This window comes from Rhinatrema bivittatum, chromosome 7, assembly GCF_901001135.1.
Source record: "Rhinatrema bivittatum chromosome 7, aRhiBiv1.1, whole genome shotgun sequence".
NCBI lineage: Eukaryota > Metazoa > Chordata > Amphibia > Gymnophiona > Rhinatrematidae > Rhinatrema > Rhinatrema bivittatum.
The window spans coordinates 253,124,572-253,146,736 of record NC_042621.1 but is presented as its reverse complement, the minus strand read 5'-3'; the positions used below and the strand labels follow the sequence as shown (position 1 = coordinate 253,146,736).

At 44.1% G+C, this 22,165-nt stretch overlaps 1 protein-coding gene across 1 annotated transcript in view; it reads right to left on the bottom strand.

Moving 5' to 3' along the window:
* ADAM12 (ADAM metallopeptidase domain 12) overlaps positions 1-22,165 on the bottom strand; it is a 968,421-nt gene that overhangs the window by 532,009 nt on the left and 414,247 nt on the right. The gene's annotated exons all lie outside the window — the stretch shown is intronic.

Sequence of the window (22,165 nt, the reverse complement as noted above, 5' to 3'; positions counted from 1 at the left end):
TCTGCCTGGTTAGCGCAGAGAAATCTGAACAGGGGTTGGACAGTTGCCAAGCTAAATTGTGTCCCGGGCAGTCGGGAGGTGGGGGAGAGGGGGAGGGGAGAAATGATTGGGTCCCCTCTGAAGTCACTAATTGCCTGGATAGGTAAAACCCCCTCCAATGATGCGCAACCTCCGTCAATGGGTGGCCAACCAGGAGTCTGGCTACAATTGTGGCTGCATGTGAGAGTGGAAATGCAGTAGATTGCTTCTACCTCAGCATAATAGCATACTGACACCACCAGAGCTGGCAACCTGGGCAGCCAACCCTCCTTGCCCATCTCTCCCAATAGCTCTGAGCATGGCCATGATGTCTTTAATATGACCATGGTAACACTGCTACATTTTGCATTGCATCAGTTTCATACATAGGGTCTGAAAAGCCATTGAACTGCTAACATTTAAATTGGTGGGTGACTCACAAGGGTTTTAACACTGTTGGAATACAGATCCCTTTTTTATGGAAAAAAAAAAAGAGAAACATGTATAAAACTCAAGAAGGAAATTTGTTTCTACTATCCCAAATATTGAAACAGTTAACACTACTGGATTATCTTTATAGGTTCTTCTTTAACTCCTTTGTGAATAATATCATCAAATATATGATTCACTAGTAAACAACTTGACCAAATCTAAAAGTACGAGGAATTTCACCAAGTGGAGTGGAGGAATAGCCTAGTGGTTAAAGTAGTGGGATGTGAACCAGGGCAACCAGGATGCAAATCCTGCTACTGCTCCCTTTGCCCTTGCGAAAGTTACTCCACTATCCATTGCCTCAGGTACAAACTTCCACAGAGATTTACTAAGCTATGATAGTTTATCATGAGAGGTGCCAAATATCACAGCGGGTGTCCCTGCAATATTTAGCCTCGCCTTAACAATTCATAGAGGCACAATTTTTTTTTATCACAACAACCTTGGCTGGGGCTGCCATTGCTTAAAGGGCTCAAGGACCTAAAAATTTCCCCTCCCCCTGCCAAAAAGCAAAAAACCATCCCAGGAGGTCAGTGACGACCCTTGCCCACCCAATTCCCCACCATATTCCAAAGGACCTCTGGTCCCCAAAATTTAAAAAATTCTTGGGAAATCATGGCTCGCTCCCTTCCCCCTAATAACTGAAAAGTGCCCCCTTAGGCTTAAGGCCTCCCCACAATATCCTCCCCATTCCTCCCCTCTCAATAAATTAACATCCCATCATCCAGCCTCCAACCCCCCCCCCCCCCAAAACTGAGTCTGGTAGTCTGGAGGGCAGAAAGTCCCCAAATCCCACCTGCTAAGCCCCCTGTACCTCTAAAATCAATCTTCAATAGTCAGTGGGGCCCTGGCGTGCCCCCTAGCTCTGAGCCAGTCAATGCCATTTTTCAAAATGGTGTCAACTGATCATGCACTATCACATGATGGGGCAAGGTCCATTGACCAAGTGGCCTAGGTCTGGTCCCTGGACCTTGCCTCTGTCATGTAATGGGGCAAGATGAGGTGGACGTCATTTTGAAAAATGGTGTTGATGAGCCTGGAGCTAGGGGGTGCTTTGGGTCCCAACTATCAAAGTCTGATTTTAGAGATATGGGAGAGGGAAGCTGGGGGTCTACCCTCCCCTCAGACAACCAGGGTCAATTTTTTGGGGATGGGGGATGGGAGGGTGGGAACATTAGACCCCAGGGATGTTAATTGATTTGGAGGAGGGGACTGCATGGTGATATTGTGAGGGGGGGGGGGAGGCTTTAAGCCTAAGCGGTCACTTTTCAGCTATTAGGGGAAGTGGTAGGGGAAGGGAGTGGATCATTGCCATGTGATTTCTGAAGCTTTCTTTTTCTGGGAGGCTGGGGCTGCCTAGGAAGGCAGTGGGGGGGGGGGGGGGGAGTGAAGGGGTGTTCTTTGGTAACTTAGCCCTTTGATTTTTCCATGGGACCACTTGTGGGAAAATATCTACACCTCCATCAAATGCGCTAAAATGACAAGGTTAACTTTTTTTTAAGTCAGTCATGTTATTTACATTGGATTTCCTATGCATAAGCTGCTTTAAAACATAAGAAAATATGATTTGCCCTTCTGGGTCCGACCAATGGTCTATTAAACCCAGTATCTTGTTTCCAAATGTGGCCAATCCAGGTCACAAGTACCTGACAGGATACCAAAAGGTTGTTAGTTCATACTGCTTATCCCAGAGAAAAGCAGTGGATTTGCTCAAGTCCACCTTAATAATAGTTTAGGGCTTTTTCTTCCAGGAACTTGTCTAAACCTTTTTGAAATCCTGCTTTCACAAAATTCTCCAGCAACGAATTGCAGCATTTAATTATAGGTTGAGTAAAAAATATTTTCTCCTATTTGTCTTAATTTCATTGCATGTCCCCTAAGCTTTGGACTTTTTGAAAGAGTACACAACCAATTCATTTTTACCGGTTCCACTCACTTCTTAATATATAGACCTCTATCATTAGGCAACTTTATGCATGCAAAGGAGCTTATTTCCATAGGGGGAGGAAATCTTGTGTTATATCATGTGATAGTGCCGCAATATGATGATATTGTTCGATAAACAGCATTTAAGGCGTGTTATATGCAGTTTAACTTGTGATATCGCCTTTTCATGGCTAAGTAAATCTAGCTATTAGATTGTAAGTCCTCTGTAATTCGTTTTGAAGTGTCTGAAAAAGCAGAATAATAAAAAAGTTGTTTCCACAAAAAAAAAAAAAATATTACAATTCAAATTTCTTACTGCCTATCTTGACAGAATCCAAAAGACAAAAGGGGGGCTTTCTTATTCAACTTTGATTTGCTATGAACAAATGTATCTCTTCTACCATTCAGTAAACTGTAAAGTCTCTTGAACTTTGCAGAATATGTTGGTACTAGTATTCTCCATTTATTTATGACACTTTGTTATTCATGGCGAGCATCCAACTTTTTAGAATAATTTAAGGCTCTCAGCTAGCCATTGCAACTCTTCAGAAAACTTTGGTGAGATCATTATCCTTTGAATTTCTTCCAAGTCTTATAAAAGGTGTATGAATCTTGCTGTCCCACCCCCAAATGTTTGACAGAATATTAGAAAGCACATAGGAAATGATGGGACTTATCATGATTTCGGTTTTCTCCAGAAGAGGTGCTACCTCCGTTGGTGCTGAGAGTGCTTGAGCACCCCCAATATCACATCTGTCTCTCATGTCACCTCTTCAGTTTCCTAGATACACGGCAGCTGAGAGAAGAGGAGACACCACAGGAGGAAGATTTCATACTGGGGGTGCTCAAGCATTCACAAAGCTAGATTTAACAGGTCCAATTAATTTCAATAGAGTAAACAATGTTAATTTTAATTTAAATATGACTTAAAATATTATATTTTTAAAAGTTGACATGTTTGGTCATGTAAGACTAGAGGAAGAGTGATGAGCAGTTCTGGACCTTGAGGTCCATAAATTGATCTGATTTTCATTATATGCAAGGTGAATATTTCAAGTGAATGAAAATTTATCTCATGATTATTCCTTGCAGATATTCTGAAGACCAGACTGGTTTGCATCCCTCGAAGACCAGATCTGCCCACTATTGGTGAATTTATTTAAAAAAAAAATCTTTTCTATACCGTCATTAAGTTATTTACCATTGTAACGGTTTACAATAAGGCACAAATAGTAAAAAATCGTTAATACTTTACAGGAGTGCCATTAAATATCCGGTAACATAAAATTCATATAAAGGCTATTTGATTTATGTCATATATGTCCTTTTGATACGTCTCATGGTTGGATTACATGGGATTCATTCTAGTACTTTCAAGTGTTATCTACATTAATGTATATAATTTACTGTATGAACTAATTGACTCAGTTGCTTCAGTTTTCTACGGAGGGAAACATAGCTGGATAATAGGATCTAAACTGTATTGTTTAGTTTTATGTTTAATTTATAAGGGGTAATTTTCCAACTGCCCTGATTGGTTGCAAGTTACTTTGCTCCAATTTTCAAAGTGAAAGTATGCATGTACTTTCACTTTTAAAACCATTCCAAGAAAACCACCTATATATTTATTTATTTATTTTTTAATTTTTTATATACTGATGCTCCTGTATACAATACATATCGCACCGGTTTACATGGAACTGAACTGTCGCCACAGTGGCGGGAAATACATTGAAACAAGTTGAGGAAATTTTTTTCAGGAAACAATCATAACAAGGTTAACTGCAAAACAATCAAAACAAGATAAACTGAAAAGCGAGGAAAGCAATCAGAAAGAGTATGTACAGCCGTATGGATTCCAACTGTCGCTTCATCTTGTTAGCTATCAGGGAAGGCTTGTGTGAATAGCCAAGACTTCAGCTTCTTTTTGAAAGTTGCTAGGCAAGGTTCTTGGCTGAGGTCCGGTGGCATCCGGTTCCAAAGCGGGGGGCCTGCGGTGGATAATGCTCGTTTCCTCAGTGAAGTTTTAGCTGGGTGGGTGTGTAGCATGTTTTGGTATGCGCTTCTGATCGGCCTCTTTGAGGTGTGTTGCTGTAGTTGAAAAGTTAGGTTGAGAGGGAAGATGTTGTGTAGAGCCTTATGAATCATCATAAGTGCTTTAAAGTGTATTCTAAATTTTATAGGTAGCCAGTGAAGGTTCTGGAGGATAGGGGTAATATGTTCCCTTTTTTTAGTGTTAGTGAGTATTCTAGCCGTCGCATTCTGAACCATCTGAAGTGGTTTGATGGTGCTAGCGGGCAGGCCCAGGAGGAGAGAGTTGCAGTAATCCAGTTTAGGGAGGATGATGGATTGTAGTACCAGGCGGAAGTCTCAGAAGTGTAGGAGTGGTTTTAATTTTTTTAGGACCTGCAATTTGAAAATGCATTCTCTGGTGGTGTTGTTTACGAATTTGATGAAGTTGAGTTGGTTGTCAAGCAGCATGCCAAGGTCTCTGACTTGCGGAGAGTGGTCGATCTGTGTGAGGGAGAGTTGGGAAGAGATAGGCGGGTTAAGCAGGGAGCAATTATCTGGAGCTATTATGAGGATTTCGGTTTTGCTGGTGTTTAGTACAAGGTTGAGGCTGCAGAGCAAGTTGTTGATTGTTGTAAGGCAGCTGTTCCAGTAAGACCACGTTTTTTGAAGAGATTCAGTTATAGGGATGAGGATCTGGATGTCATCCGCGTATAGGAAGTGTGTAAGCTTGAGACTGGATAGTAGAAGGCAGAGAGGGAGGAGATAAATATTGAATAGTGTAGGTGACAGTGATGATCCTTGTGGATCCCCCTGCTTCACTTTGACAGGGTGTGACTCTTTGTTGTTGATTCTAAACTTGTAGTGCCTGTTTTCAAGGAAAGATTTGAACCAGTTGAGCGCCACTCCTGTTATGCCGATGTCTGCCAGACGATGGAGCAGGCATGCATGGTTCACGGTATCGAATGCTGAGGAGAGATCCAGTAGTGCTAGAAGGAAAGGTTGACCTTTTTCCTGATTGATGAGGATGGAGTCAGAGAGTGTGGCTAGTAGAGATTCGGTGTTCAATGATTTTCGAAATCCGAATTGGTTTGAGGTGAGAATGTCGTTTTCTTCCAGAAATTCAGATAATTGTCTGTTTACAATCTTCTCCATGATTTTAGCGATCATTGGGAGGTTGGCAATGGGTCTGAAATTGGCTGGATCAGCGGGTGATAGGTTTGGTTTTTGAAGGAGAGGCTTGAGTATTGCCAGCTTGAATTGGTCAGGGACTTGGCCTTGAGATAGCGAACAGTTTATGATGTCTGCAATGGGTTTAGCGATGATGTCAGGAATGGAGAGCAGCAGATTGGATGGGATGTGGTCTGATGGGTGGGATGAGGGCTTTATCATTTTGAGGATGTTTTCTATTTCAAGCCCTGACGTCAACTCGAGGGTGGCCAGCAGGGCTGGGCTTGTGTTTTGATGCTGTGGGGTAGGGAGTAAGTGATGGAGGCTGGCGATGGAAGAGTAGAATGGTTGAGGAGAGGGTCCATTGAGTGGAGCGATGAGTGTGTCGATTTTTTTCTCAAAGAAGACCACCAGTTTGTTGGCTTTGTCATAGGCTTGAGCGTCTGGTATGAGGGGTGTGATTGGTTTAGTCAGGTCTGAAACATAGGAAAATAGAGCTCTGGAGTCGAAGATAAAGTGATGGATCTTTTTTGAGAAGAATTATTTCTTGGTTCTATTTATGCTGTTTCTGTAAGAATTTAAGCAAGATTTGTAGGACAGAAGGGTTGCTGTGGAGGGATTTTTACACCATCTGTGTTCCATACTTCTCAGCTCTTGCTTGAGCGACTTCAACTCGGGGGTAAACCAGGGTTTCCTGTTGTCCTTGTCCGGGTGGAGCGTTTTTGTTGTCATGGGGCATAGTTTTTCTGCCACCCTGTTAGTGATGTTACTCCATGAGGTCGTGGCAGAGTTAATGTCGGAGAGATCTAGATGGCTGAATTCTTTGGAAAGGTGTGCACTGAGAAGATCTCTGGAGCAGGGTTTTCTAAAGGAGACTGAGGCCACGTGTGTAGCTAGAGGAGGGTGTTCCTTGATCTCTAGTGCCGTGGAGATGATTCGGTGGTCTGTCCACGGGACTGGTGAGCATGTAGGGTTAGTAATGAGCGATATTCCTTCATTAATGAAAATGAGGTCTAACGTGTGACCAGCCTTATGGGTGGGAGCGTTGACGATTTGTCTGAAACCCATATGGCTGAGTGAGGAAAGTACGGTTTCGCAGTTGGTGGAGCGAGGATGGACATCCACGTGAAGGTTGAAGTCTCCCATCAGAATCACTGGTTTTCCGGTATTAAGATGTTTCGCAACAAGTTCGATGATGGGGGAAGGGTCTGCCTCGAGAATTCCGGGGGGGGGCGTAAATTAATCCGATTTGGAGGTATTTTGATTTGAAAATGGCAAATTCCAGGTTGGAAGATGTAGATGAGGCTTGTAGGGTCATCCCTAAACCTTTTTTGACTGCGAGTAGCAGCCCTCCTCCTCTTTTCTTGATTCTTGGTATAGATAGGAGGTCGTATGCCTGGGTGGGGAGCTGATTGAGAAGAACTGTGTCTGTGGTTTTTAACCAGGTTTCAGTAATAGCACAGATGTCCGGATTAGATTCGTTGAGGAGGTCGTTGAGGATGTGTGATTTTTTGGAGATGGATTGCGCATTGAGTAATGTCAATGAGAAGAGTGCTAGTCCGAGTGCTTGTGTGAGAGGTGATATTGAAATTGGGATGATCCTCTGTTTGCGACTGGGTGAATGAATGAGTGGCTTAGGGAGTCTCTTCAGGTGGTTAAGGATAATGGGAATGTTAAAGGGACGCATGGTTGCTAGATGAGTGGGGGAGGCGGCAGCGGCAAGTCAAGCAAGGCTGGTACTGGAGGAGCCTGAGGCTGTGGTTACTGGTTGTGTTCAGACTCTTCTAAATTGCTGGTGTCACCTGGAATTTTGGAGGAATCGGAGGTTAGGCAGTACTGAAGGAGAATGATGTTGCATAGAATTGTATGCTGAGGGCTGAGGGCTCCACTCGGGGCTGCACTAAGGGGCGCACAAAGGGGCCAGCCCCTTTGTCGCGCTCCTTCGGCGCGCGGCACCGAACAGAGCCTGGATTTAAAGCCCTGCAGAGCCGGCTCTGATAGGAGGCGCTGGCTCGGGGGGCGGGACTTGGCGCTTTCGGCGCGTCTTTCCTTTTTTGCAGCTTTTTTTCTTTTTTGAGAGTGGTCGCGCTGTCGGCGCTGAGGCTGCCCGGGTGGGGAGCGAGATTTGTTGACCTTCCCCCGGCGGGGCTCGGCGCCGATCGCGCAGGCCTTCCCAGACAATGAAGCACAGAAGAAGAAGAGATGGCGCCGAACGGAGCCTGGATTTAAAGCATTTACCACTGCAAGGGAGAGGATGTGGCAGAGCCTTGATGGGGAGTTTGGTGCTGGATGATGATGCCAACACTGGAAGCTCCCCAAGGGAGACAAGACTGCTGCCATCTCTCCACTTAAAGATATTGCTAAGTGGCGAAAGAAATTTGTTGGCTTAAAAGGCAAGATCTTGGGCTGGTGATTTGATGGAAAAGGGATTAGGAAGCCCAGTTCTGGAACCAAACTTATGTGAACTGTCAGTGAGTACAACTCTGGGTTCCTGCTTTGATGTGGCTTCATTCCTCCTTTTGCACAGCATGTGAAGTTATTAGCCCATAACAAGAGTTCTGTGTCAAAAAGTATGATGGAAGAATAAAAGTGATGAAAGGTGATGTTAAAATATTGGAATCTGTGAGTGTAACTTTGATACAAGATAAGGTGTTGTTACATTGCAAGACAGAACAGATGGTACATTGTACAAGGCATTTGGATTTCAGCTTCTGAACTTCCCATAGATCTCAATTTTGTCACTGAAAAACTCATTTAAAAAAATAGCTGGGAGACGTTTTGCATATTATTTGAGAACTGTCCAGCGAATAAAATGTTCTTTTTGCTGATTGGGAGATGAGGAGATAAGCTTTAGAGTAAGGGCTGGCCCAAATAACTTTGGACAGCTTAGATTTAACAGCTAAAAACAGAGAAATCCATGCAGAAGAACACAATAGGGCGACATTATTGGTCTTCTTTGTTTTTGAGCAGGACTTAAATAAGGCTGTGTTGCTGCTTTCACAATGCATGACTTTTGTTTTTTTGGAGCAAAGTACAAAGAAAATATTTTTCTGCTATGCCTCAGGAGGAAACAGACAGTTGGGACTACTTATTTCCTTATATATCCTTGCAAATATATAGTTAAATATTGTGAAGTTAATTATGCTTTCTTTTTTTTTTCCTGAAGCAAAAAAAGATTACCATTTCTTTCCCTATAGTGATTCCAGACTGATTGGTCAAAATAATCTTCATTTGATTCCTGGAATTTCCACTAGGCCTTGCTTAGCTGGATTTGTTTTCCCTTTACTTTCCTATATTTTTGTCTCCTTCCCCCCATGTTTGGGGGTCTAATGAAGGTTATTAAATCATTTTATTGTTATTAATTTCTTGGTAGGTTTCTAATTGCTTAGAATCTTTATTTATTTATTTATAAATTCTTCTATTTCACATCTACCATAAAAAATATTTAGTGTGAATAGCAGTAGCCCATACTTAATCCCAATACATTGACTTTTCTCACACACGTCAACAAACACAGAAGGAATAGTTTTGTATTGACTGGCAACCTATGTTTATGTCTACAAGGTTAACTTGTTTGTTATATTTTGAAATCTCAATAAATATTTTCAAAAAAGACACTTTGGAGTGCATTTTAAAAGTCTAAGTGGATATTCCGTTAAGTAAAAGTACCTCATGCTTTCACAAAACACATACTTTTAGTCATAGTAAAAAGAGATGTGCTGGGGCATAACTTAGATAGGTGAGAAAACTAAACACACATATTTAATTTTTAAAAAATGTAAGCATGTACTTTACACTCCCATTGGAGGTGACAAAGTTCTTGTGCACATTTTATTCCCATAACTATCCCATCTTCCAACATGTGAGTAATTTCAGTTTGAAGATCGAGTTGGTTTGTGTAGTCTGAAAAGCATCTGCATACAAAGAGGTTGATGTACTAAAATGTGTGAAATTTCATGCAGAAGTCGTGATTTTCCATAGGTAGGTTTTCTACTGGGACTCAGAAGCAAATAAGCCCAGCAGAAAAAACTTATGCACAGAAATCTCCTACAGGATGGATTTATCAAAATGTGGTAGCAAAAGGGGTGTGTTTTATGCTAATAAACTGTGTGAAGAGCTAAGTTAGCACAAATTGCAATGCCAGACCTGTTGTATTTTCTGCATTCAACCACAGAGAGAGAGAGAAAGAGAGAGACTATCCATAATGTCATGGCCCATAGGTAGGTATTTGTATCCCTATGGTAGACCCACCTAGTAACTCGAGGTGGGGATTAGGTAAGAGTTTAGGGGGTTAGGGGCCACTTTGACATTCTACGTGACACCTACGAACAGAACAGTGGTCTCTTGTGAAGATTTGATGACCTTCGGAGTGAGGAAACTCACTCCAAGATGAGATTTGGGCAATGTTCTCTCAACCTAGCTTGATGTTACCCAGGTAGAGAGTCCATCAAGCTAGGTTGAGAGAACATTGCCAAATCTCATCTTGGAGTGAGTTTCCTCACTCCGAAGGCCAGCAAATCTTCACAAGAGACCACTGTTCTGTTCGTAGGTGTCACGTAGAATGTCAAAGTGGCCCCTAACCCCCTACACTCTTACCTAATCCCCACCTCGAGTTACTAGGTGGGCCTACCATAGGGATACAAATACCTGCCTATGGGCCATGACATTATGGCCAGTCTCTCTCTCTTTCTCTCTCTCTTTCTCTCTCTCTCTCTCTCTCTCCAGCTGAAATAGGACTTACAGGAGACATCACAGCAGCTAACACAATCCAAAGAGGTGTAGTTAAAATCAGCTGTGCAATAGCTCTTTGCAGACAGGGCTTTTCACATGCAAAAATGACCCCCATGGTTAATAAGCTTTGTATCACAGCAGCTCATTAACTTTGAATTTGCATATGATTTTGAAAGAGTAACACAAATAACTTTACTAGATGGGAAGCCAAAAATTTCACAAAGCCCATTTCATGTGTGAAAAGGGAAAAATACACACCTAAGCCCAATTTATGTACAATGCAGACTTTGCTAAATTTGGTGCACACTAGCACATCAGATCCTTTGTCAGCTAGGCAGCTTCTGGAACACGAGTAGTAAAAGGCCCATTCAATGACAGGTAAATACTGTGAAGAGGCTGAAGTGTGAAACTGAAATATGTGGTAGAGACTGAGTGCATGCTGAGCTCCAGTGTACTATTTGGTAGTAGAGAGTGAATTGACTATTCAGAGAGTGAGAGAGAGAGAGAGGGCGGAGCTGGAGAGTACAGCCAGAAAGAAGGAGGAGCTCAATTTCCATATGTGGTAGTAGAGAGTGGATGAGGCAATGGAGAGAGAGAGGGGCAGAGCTGGAGAGTGGGGCAGAGCAGGAGAGAATAGGGAGGGAATGGGCAGAGCTCAATTTACATTTACTCATTCCAGCAATGCAGGCATGGAGCAACTTTCCTCTTTATTATAGTTAGATTTATCCCTGTATGGAACCTGTGTGCTGTAGAAGTGCACTATGGAGAGGACATACAGAGAAGCTAGAGTCAGAGTCCACAATAATTAGGTAGCCTTGTGTTCTGCTTTCTCATTTACTGGTAGATGTGCTGATTAATATATCAATGAAGCAAGCAGAAAAAATGTCAACAGGCAAAATAATTCCTGAATTGACCTAAAGGTTTTGACATTCAGTGGCAGAAAGAGATGAATCATGCTGCTAGTCTTCCCCCCTGGTAACAATTTTGAAACATAATATGCATTCCACACCGAATTGCTGAATCATATTTTTGTCCCCTAAGTAAGTACAGTTGTGAATTCAATGGAGAGTGATTTTGTTTACTTATTTTATTTGCAGTCTAATTAGAACGTTAGATCCAAATCCACTTTCATGTGCAAGCATAGAGCAGTCTTTGAATGTCTCCTCTCTTCTGTGCTTCAAGAACTAAAAGCTTGATTATTTAATGTTCCACTTTCTCCAGGTAAAAGATGCTACTTTATACCAGTTGTTATTTATCCTGTTCAGTTTGACATCACTCATCCTGTTTTGTGAAAATATACTGGCGCAGATCAATAGCTCAGAGAATAAGGAACTGGTCTTTCATCTTTAGAACAGTTGACATTAAGTTGGGAGTAAAATATGTTTGATGCCCTTACTGGAGCTTAGCCTCGAGCAAAAAGGAACATGCACCTTTTGGTTTGCATTATCTGTCTATCTCAGCAAAGGATATCCTGCATAGTAAAGATATTCACACCAACATATCCAGGGCTAGCGCAAGGATATTAGGTACCAGAGATTAGGGATGTGCAGAGGGACCACATACATTGTATTCGGTATTCGTATTCATCGGGGGGCAGATACGTTGCATTCAGCAAGGGGGGCCCCCGATACGTTCATGCGTTCATTCTTATTCGTTTCCCAGCTAAAATTTAATTAATTATAATCCCCCCAACCTCCTGACCCCCCTTCTTGTGCTCCTACCATGTGACAGGGGCTGACCAATGGCACCGGTAGCCCCTGTGACATAGTAAGGGCAAAGGCTATTGGCGCCATTTTGATTACTGGCAGCCGATTGCCAGAGTGCAGGAGGTCACTCCCGGACTCCCCGCTGGACCACCAGGGAGTTTTGGTATGTCTTGGGGTGGCCAGGAGGGTGGGGGGTTTGTTTAAATTTGCTCCTTTAGACGGCCAAATAATTCGGTGAAGATTCGTTGTATTCGTGGGGAATCGCGATACGTTTCGCTCCCCCACGAATACAACGAATATGGCTCTATACTTTGCGGATTACCAATACATTGCAAACGAATGCACACCCCCTTCCAGAGATGAACTTTCAGTCTTATACCACTCCCTTCCCACCACCCTACACAGTTAAAGATCAGAGTCGCCAGGCAATGTGGTGCTATGGCCAAGCGAAAAACTGCACCCTCACCCATTACATAATACATCGCAACACATGACACCACAAGTTGGGAGACTCTATTAAATGTTTGTACAGCAATGCCCACAGCCGGAGCAAGGATGTTAGGTGCCCTAAGAAAACCTTAGAGCCTTGCTTCCCTCACCTCATCACACTTTCCTTACACACAATTAAAAATGCATTTATAATAACAGATTTTACTGACTGTCATTAAAAGTAGGGATGTGCAGAGGGATGCCATACGTTGCATTCGTGATTCGGATTCGTTGGGGAGCAGATATGTTGCATTCGGCCGTATGGCGCCCCGATGCGTTAATACGACGATTTCTATTCGTGTGCCTGCTAAAATTCAAATTAACTACAACCCCCCACCCTCCTGATCCTCCAAAGACTTACCAAAACTCCTTGGTGGTCCAGCGGGGGGTCCGAGAACCATCCCCTGCACTCATACCCTTGGTGCCGGTTTCATCATGGCGCCGATAGCCTTTGTCACAGGGGCTACCGGTGCCATTGGTCAGCCCCTGTCACATGGCCATCGGTGCCATCTTGTGCTCCTACCATGTGACAGGGGCTGACCAATGGCACCGGTAGCCCCTGTGACATAGTATGGGCAAAGGCTATCGGCGCCATTTTGAATAGTGGCATCGGACGGCCGGAGTGCAGGAGGTCGCTCCGAGACCCCCAGGGACTTTTGGCCAGCTTGGGGGGGCCTCCTGACCCCCACAAGACTTGCCAAAAGTCCAGCGGGGGTCCGGGAGTGACCTCCTGCATGCTGGCCGTCCGATGCCAGTAATCAAAATGGCGCCGATCGCCTTTGCCCTCACTATGTCACAGGTATCGATGGTCGGCCTCTGTGACATAGTGAGGGCAAAGGCGATCTGCTGCCAGTATTCAAAATGGCGCCGATTGCTTCTGCCCTCACTATTTCACAGGGGCCAACCATCGGTACCTGTTACATAGTGAGGGCAAAGGCGATCGGCGCCATTTTGAGTACTGGTATCGGACAGACGGCGTGCAGGAGGTCGCTCCCGGACCCCCACTGGACTTTTGGCAAGTCTTGTGAGGGTCAGGAGGCCCCCCAAGCTAGCCAAAAGTCCCTGGGGGTCCAACGGGGGTCCTGGAGTGACCTCCTGCACTCCGGCCGTCCGATGCCACTACTCAAAATGGCGCCGATAGCCTTTGCCCATACTATGTCACAGGGACTACCGGTGCCATTGGTCAGCCCCTGTCACATGGTAGGATCACAAGATGGCGCCGATGGCCATGTGACAGGGGCTGACCAATGGCACCGGTAGCCCCTGTGACAAAGACTATCGGCGCCATGATGAAACCGGCACCAAGGGTGTGAGTGCAGGGGATGGTTCCCGGACCCCCCGCTGGACCACCAGGGAGTTTTGGTAAGTCTTGGGGGGGGGTTCAGGAGGGTGGGGGGTTTGTTTAAATTTTTATTTAGGTGGCCGTATAATTCGGGGGAAGATTCGTGTATTCGTGGGGAATCGCGATAAGTTTTGCTTCCCCACGAATACTACGAATAGTGTAATATACGTTGCGGATCGCCAATACGGCGAAAACGAATGCACACCCCTAATTAAAAGTATAGTCCTCTGAGGTAAAAATATCACTTAAAATATATATATTATATTTACATGCACTGCTGTGGTGCCAGCCAGAAAATCCTGCAAAAAAGCAAGAGAAAAAGCAGAGAGATTGAGAAACTGCATGTTGGTACCCACCCTTGTAATCCTAGGGACCCAGAGGTCCTCCAGATATAACCCTGGCACCCTAGGGCAAATGGACTGTTTGGTGTGAGAAAAAAGAGAGAGTTGGCAGAAAGTGGCCCCAAGGACGAACATATATCCCTGCCATCACGATGTCCAGGCCTTCAGGATTTCGGGAGGGGGTGGGGGGTGTCATGTCTAGGGTTCCCATAGTGACTCCTTATATTTTGGCTGAGACTTTCTACGTTTTCTGAAGATCCATGTCAAAGGGATTTCTTCAGAGATTGGAAGAGAGGATTGAGAGGGGAAGACCACTTTACCACGGGAGGTCCTAAGAGTCGCTGACTGAAAAAAAGGAATCGGTCAGAAGTCAGAGACTCAACTGCTTTAGATTCCTGGAAAGAGAATTAAAGAGAAACAGAAGAAGAGTTTCCTCTGGAGAAGCAGGCAGCAAGGGGGAGGCCTAGCAAGTAGGTTCCTTCCCAAGAGATCTTATCTGCAAAGGGTGAGCTGCCTTTGCTACTGTGAGAGACTGTGTTTCTTTTCTGTGCTAATGGACTTTATTTTTCTGTACTGAATAGTTCACTATGCTATAGTGTATCGCTGCGGATTTTGTTTTCCTGAAATCAGTGACCAGTAAAAGATTTTCTTTTATTGAACAATAGCTACAGTGCTGAGTAAGTTTTTTATTCCTTGCTGAACTGGTTACAGAAGAGCTCCAAGTGAGAAAAACTCTTAAGGGCCCTGAAAGACTAACTCTTCCCTCACTGTGTGGGAGGAACCCGGGATCATGGGTACTGTTCTGGCCTATGACATCCCCCATGAGCCCCTGCATTCCAGGAACAGGGGCTATATGTACATATAAGTATATATTGTTATAGATACAAATATAAAGAAAATAGAATGGTTGCCCTTCAGGAAAAGGTGGTGTTCAAAAGCTCATCATATGTGTAAGGCTATAAGTTAAAATTCAAGTGAGAAAAACTCTCCATTGATTGGAAAAGCATTAGGTTTTTCTGTTCACACCATGTATGAAAGGCATCTTGTTTAAAAAGATTCGGAATTTATAGTAACTTCCTGCCACCAGTTGTAATCTCACTTTTACTTTATATGGACTCCCAAAATCCAGAAAAATATTTAGATTCATTTCACTCCACTAACTGGCATTCAAGCTTTAAAAAAATCTAAAGATATCAGCTATGATATCCCACCTTTTTGTTCACTGTCCCACTTGGGAGTCGGGCTCAGCATTCCCTGCTGGAATAAAATCTCAATTATCCACTGCCCCCACGCCCCGTGCTAATGTTTCCTCCAAACAAGGATCTCACATTCTGCATATGCAAATGAAATGTTTCAGATGAACGTTTGCTTAATCTCTGACTACATGCTCTTTGTTAAACTGATTAGACGGGTTCACAAGGGAATATGATTATCTTCAAAGAAGAACTACAATAAAACAAGCCATTTGCAGGAAACAGCAGGCTTGCTCAAACACAGAAAAATATCTAATATCCATATGGAATTTTTTTTATATCTATACTATCCCCAGTATAAAGGGTGAACCCATTCTAATCTGGTTCAAACCTAGGTCTGGATCTGTAAATATTCGATTTAATCCTCACATTACCCATTATCAAATTGTCTCAATGTGGTACCATGGGGTAACTGGTTACCTCACAATTTTCTGCCTGGAATAACAAGCAGATTGTTATCCATAGAAAGAAATCTTTTTATTGCAGTTGTCTGATTAGTGGGAATATTGTACATAGGGGTGTCAATGATATTGTCCTAGGAGGACAAATTGATAGCATTAATAATCTATGAGATACATTGATGGAAATGTAGGAAGGTCCCAGAGGAATCTTTAGTCCCTCTGAAAAAACAAGCAGTTTTTCATCAATAGGGAGAAAGCTGTACTTGGCAACTGTCCGATCTTTGGGATCACAGTACCTTGGGGAGTCAGTGACAACATCTTACAAGGACAAGTTAATGAAAATTAAACCCCGGATTTATATCATGAAATCTGAGGTGAGGTTGTGAAGGTCTCCATAAGATTCAATGCAATTTCGGTCTGTGGGGATTACAGTACATTTTCTATCCACAGATAGAAAATTGTTTATTGAACTGACTGAAATTTAGGGACATTGTAGAGTAGATTGCCCGTGACTATGGGTAAAAAGAACAACATTATAGAAGCAATAATCCTAGAGTTATGGCATGAAATGTGTGATAAAGTATGGGATCATCTGCTCTGGAGTGACTTGTTATCCCAACTGATTCTAGCTGAATAATAGAGACATTTTGCACAGGGATACCTATGACAATGTCCTAAATGTTCAAAATGTTAAGGGCCGGATTTTCAAAATGATATGTGCGTAAATCCGGAGGATTTATGCGCACCGGGCCTATTTTAAAAAGGCCCGGTGACGCACATAAAGCCCCGGGACGCATCTAAGTCCCGGGGCTTTCAAAAAGGGGCGGGGTGAGGTCAGAGGCTCCCAGCACAGTGGTCATTTTTTGGGGGGGGGGGGGGGGGGGGTTAGCTTAGGACTGGGGAGTGGGGCAGTTAGGGGAAGGGAAGGGAAGGTGGGGTGGGGAGGGAACGGGGGAAGGCAGCGCGGCTCAGCACACGCAAGATGCACAATTGTGCATCCCCTTGCACACGCCGACCCCCGATTTTATAACTTGCGTGCGCAAGTTATAAAATCGGGCATACACGTGTGCGTGGTGGGTAGTGTGTGCACATGTGCGCCCGCGCGCTGTTTTGAAAATCTACCCCTAAGAGTGTAAACTTTGGAGTTTCTTCACAACCTTGGAGAGTGAGTAACTAGTTACCCCAAGATCCCATTTGAGGGGCAAATTTATTTGAATAATCAAAGTCAATTTCAACCTGGATCACACCTGACCTTTTTTTTTAATATATATCTATATCTATAAATCTAGATATCTATATCTATATATATCTGGATTTACAGACTAAGGGGTGGATTTTCAAAGCTCTACCCGTGTAAATCCAGTGGCGGGGTGGGGTCAGAGGCCTCCGACAGAGCGCCCATTTGCTGCTGTGCCAGGGATCACGCTCAACTTACGTCAGCCCCAGGGGTAGATTTTAAAACGTGCGCGAGCGCGTCCTTGTGCGCGTGCTACCCGGCGTGCACATGTTATAAAATCGTGGGGTCGCTCGCAAGGGGGTGCACAGTTTTGCGCCTTGAGCGTGCCCAGCCCGCACCGAGCCGCGCCGCCTTCCCCCGTTCCCCGTTCGGAGGGAACTTCCCTACCCCCCACCCCACCTTCCCTTCCCTTATCTCCCCCACCCTTTCCCCCTTGTCTTTATTCAAATAAATTTGCCCCTCAAATGGGATCTTGGGGTAACTAGTTACTCACTCTCCAAGGTTGTGAAGAAACTCCAAAGTTTACACTCTTAGGGGTAGATTTTCAAACAGCGCGCAGGCGCACATGTGCACACACTACCCAGCATGCCGTGGGGCTGAAGTAAGTTGCGCGTGCCGGCCAACTGCTGGTGCATGATCCCCAGCACAGCTGCAAATGGCAAACTGTGCGCCTGCGCACACATGTTATAAAATCAGGCGTACATGTAACCTTTTAAAAATCATGCCCCCAGGGCTCAAGTACGTTTTAAAACAGAAGGAAAAGAAGCTGATTTGGCACAGATGGATAATCAGTCGGCTGTTGCAAGGTATTTGAAAAACAAGGTATACCTGACTAAAGCTGAAATAAAAGAAGTTTCAGCAAAAACCATGATTTGCGAGAAACTGGATATTAGCTTTAACGGGTGCTTTGGAAGATAACGTTGCATTACGTAGGAAGTCGGAGAAAATGGAAAACATTCCTAAGATGAAGAATCTTTCTGTTATTCATTTTCCTAAAAATCCAAATTATTCTGGTTTAGAGTTATTTAAGTGATATTTTGTGGAAGTGCAACCAGCAAAAATTACAGGACAGGTCATGATCCTAGGAAGGTCAAACAAAAATTATGCTCTGGTAAATACAGAATATATAAAATTCTGGAGCTCTGGTAGGGAAACAATTTATTTCTGATATCCCAAGAGAATAAATTTAACACCACATGAGCAACTTCTGTTCCAAGGGCTTTGGAGTAGATTTTCAAATTGTTACACGCGTAACCCCGAAAACCTGCTCCTACGTGCGCCATACGTGCATCCCGGGGCTCGGCCTCGCGCGCAAGCCCCGGGATGCAGGTATGTCCCGGGGCTTTGAAAAAGGGGCGGGAAGGGGGCGGGGTTGTGGGCAGGGCCCCGGTCCGGGGGCAGGCCCGAGGCTTCCGGCACAGTGGCTGTGCCAGAGGATGGCATGCCTGCCAGAGGCAGGCGTAACTATTGAAAACAAGGTAGGGGGGGATTTAGATAGGGCTGGGGGGTGGATTAGATAGGGGAAGGTGGGGGGAGTGGAAGGAAAGTTCCCTCCGAGGCTGCTCCGATTTCGAAGTTGCTTCAGAGGGAAGGGGAAAGTCATCGGGGCTCCCTTATGGCTCAGCGCGCGCAAGGTGCACAAGTGTGCACCCCCTTCCGCGCGCCGACCCTGGATTTTATAACATGAGCGAGGCAGCGCACACATGTTATAAAATCGGGTGTACATTTGTGCGTGCCGGGTAGCGCGCACAAATGTACCCCGCACACGCAGGTTAGAAAATCTGCCCCTTTGTTTTTATTCTTGAGATAGACGTAGCAAAACTTTAAAAAACCCTAAAAAAACATACTGCAGTTCCATAGTTTCAACACTGCGTGTCAATCAGTCTCCGGTCTATTCTTGCACATTTGGCCTAAATATCAGTAGAAACATTTCTCTAGGTGGAACTTAATTTCAATAATGTCCATTCCAATTACTTAAATCCAGCAATTTTTTCTTTGCCTGCCCAACTCAGGCAACCACAGCACTTATCACTTTCCTCCCAGATTAACATAGTTATAGGCTGGTAATGCATCCCATCCAGGGCCGGTGCAAGGGTATTAGGCACCCTAGGTGAACCTTCTGCCTTGCGCCCGACTCCTACCTCATTTGCGCCTGCTGAGTGTGTGCTTCTCTGGGCTGTGAGCGGGTTGGGCGCCACTCACAGCCCTCCAAATCTCTACTCCTCTTTGCCGAGAGCGGGATAGGCTCTAATCGCGGCCCCACATGGCTGCTTTTCGGCGCCCCCTAATGGCTGGTGCCCTAAGCGACCGCCTAGTTTGCCTAATGGGATGCGCCGGCCCCGATCCCATCTTATATGGTTAATTTACTTACAAATCCCATAGTGCAGTCCGCCAATAGACTGGTCAGTATAAAGTCATACTGCATTTCCAGTGCCTCACCGATCCTTTGACATAATAGAGTTTAGGAGGGCTACCCTGTGCTTTCCTCCTCTCTAAAAAGCAGGAGAACCGTTTAATTCCATTCTGCATTGTAAACTTTCATGCATAAGAACATAAGAAATTGCCATGCTGGGTCAGACCAAGAGTACCTCAAGCTCAGCATCCTGTTTCCAACAGAGGCCAAACCAGGCCACAAGAACCTGGCAATACCCAGACACCAAGAAGATCCCATGCTACTGATGCAATTAATAGCAGTGGCTATTCCCTAAGTAAACTTGATTAATAGCAGTTAGTGGACTTCTCCTCCAAGAACTTATCCAAACCTTTTTTGGACCCAGCTACACTAACTGCACTAACAACATCCTCTGGCAACAAATTCCAGAGCTTAATTGTGCGTTGAGTGAAAAAGAATTTTCTCCGATTAGTCTTGAATGTGCTACTTGCTAACTTCTATAAGAAATTAAGCCCTTGGTCATGGAAAAAAAAAAGGGTTGAATTAGCACAAGTTTGAAACCCGCGAGCAGCAATGCCATTCATCAAGACCAGGGTTGAAGCCCTGACAATTGGCACCACTGCTCACAAGCTCCAAACCGGTGCCAATTAGAAACATAGAAAATGATGGCAGAAAGAGAGCATCAGTTGGGAGTAAGGAAACCTTCTCTCTACTTGCAGGAAACACCAAGGACCCTTTCTCATTTGCATATCACTCTCTCCCAGAGCCATCAACAATCACGTGCAACTTCAGGGTCTTCCAGCACTTTCTGCAGGTAAAAACAAAGGCCAGATTTCACAACCTCCTTCATTGGGGAAATTAATTTCTTTAATTAATACTGAGGGTATTATAGGGTTCCTACGGATTTCAAAGGAATCTCTATCACCCAATTTTGCAAGCATATTATCTCCTGGATCAGGAAATAAAATAGTTAACACTAGCAAGAAGAAAGGAAAAGGCAGGTTATATAATGGCTACTAGAGGTGTGCATTCATTTTGAAACATGAAAAACAATGAAACAGTCTGTTTTGTTACATGGCATTTGAAAATGAAACAAACAAAACCTGCATTGAAATTTATTGGGTTTTTCATTTTGTATAAAAAAAATAGCATGACATCTTCCCTGGCTTCCACTGCAAAATTGCAGAACCACTAAAATTTAAAAATTGAAACTCCGTAGCCTTGGGATTTACCCTATGCCCCCACCCCCCAACCCTAGTCGTCTCTTACCCCCTTTCAGGGGGTCTCCAAAGTCCATATGGGGCAGGAGTGACGCTAGTTGTACTTGCCCTGATTTGAAAATGTACATAACCACCTCAAGGGTTATTTTAAAAAATCTGGAAAATGGATGACTTATTTGTCTAAACTTTGCCATGTAATATACTATATTATACATTATACATATAATATATATTATAATGTCCTGCTGTATATCCTTGAATTCATTTATCCAGATAAACCTACCCAAAAAAATGTTGAAATCTAACCACCTATGTTTGAATCCTAAACTATTATGTCAAAGGATCGGTGAGGCCCTGGGAATGCAGTATGACTTCATATTGACCAGTCTGATGAGGATTGCGCTATGGCATCTGAAGTAAATTAACCATATGGGATGGGATGCATCACCAGCCTATAACTATGTTAATCTGGGAGGAAAGTGATAAGTGCTGTGGTTGCCTGTGTTGGGCAGGCAAATAAAAATTGCTGGATTTAAGTAATTGGAATGGACATTATTGAAATTAAGTTCCACCTAGAGAAATGTTTCTACTGATATTTAGGCCAAATGTACAAGAATAAACCTGAGACTGATTGACACGCAGTGTTGAAACTATGGAACTGCAGTATGTTTTTTTTTTTAAAGTTTTGCTATGTCTATCTCAAGAATAAAAACAAAGCCCTTGGAACAGAAGTTGCTCATGTGGTGTTAAATTTATTCTCTTGGGATATCAAAAACATGGGATAACCTTAAGCATCACTGGCTATTTTCAAATGATTATAGCCTGTTAAGATCCCACAGGAAAAGAAAAACAAAGATGAGCAGACCTGGCAACTTAATCGCCCACTCCCACCCAAATGAGGGTGGCCCAATTTCCTCTCCCACCAGCCCCCTCCAAATCCTCAAAGCTTAAGGTCTGTCCCTCAGGTTGGTACCCTCACCTTGCCCCTCCTACCCCAGCTAGACCACTGGTGGTCTCACATGTGTGAGCTAGTTGGATTTTTGGTTCATGTGGGTATCTAGGTAGGGCTATGGGGGGGGGGGGGGGGGGGGGAGGTGGGAGGGGATTGGAGGCTGAGAGGAGGAGGGAAAAGGTGAGGGAGTGGGAGGATGAGGGATAGGTCTTTTGGTGGGTAGTTGCATTGCAGTGAAGGCATATTTTGGTTTGTTATTCAGTATAGTTGTCTCCTAGATTCAAAGGGCAGCAGTTATCACTTTCCTCCAACGCTGGTCAGGAAAGCTACCAGCCTCGCAGTCAAACCAATATTCTGATTATGTAACCAGTATTGCTCTCTAAGCAATGCTGCACACACCAGGAGCTGGACACAAATTCCAAGCTCCCAGTTACATTTAGAGATTTAGGAGGGACCAAATGGGGTGGAAGGACTAGGCTAGGCTA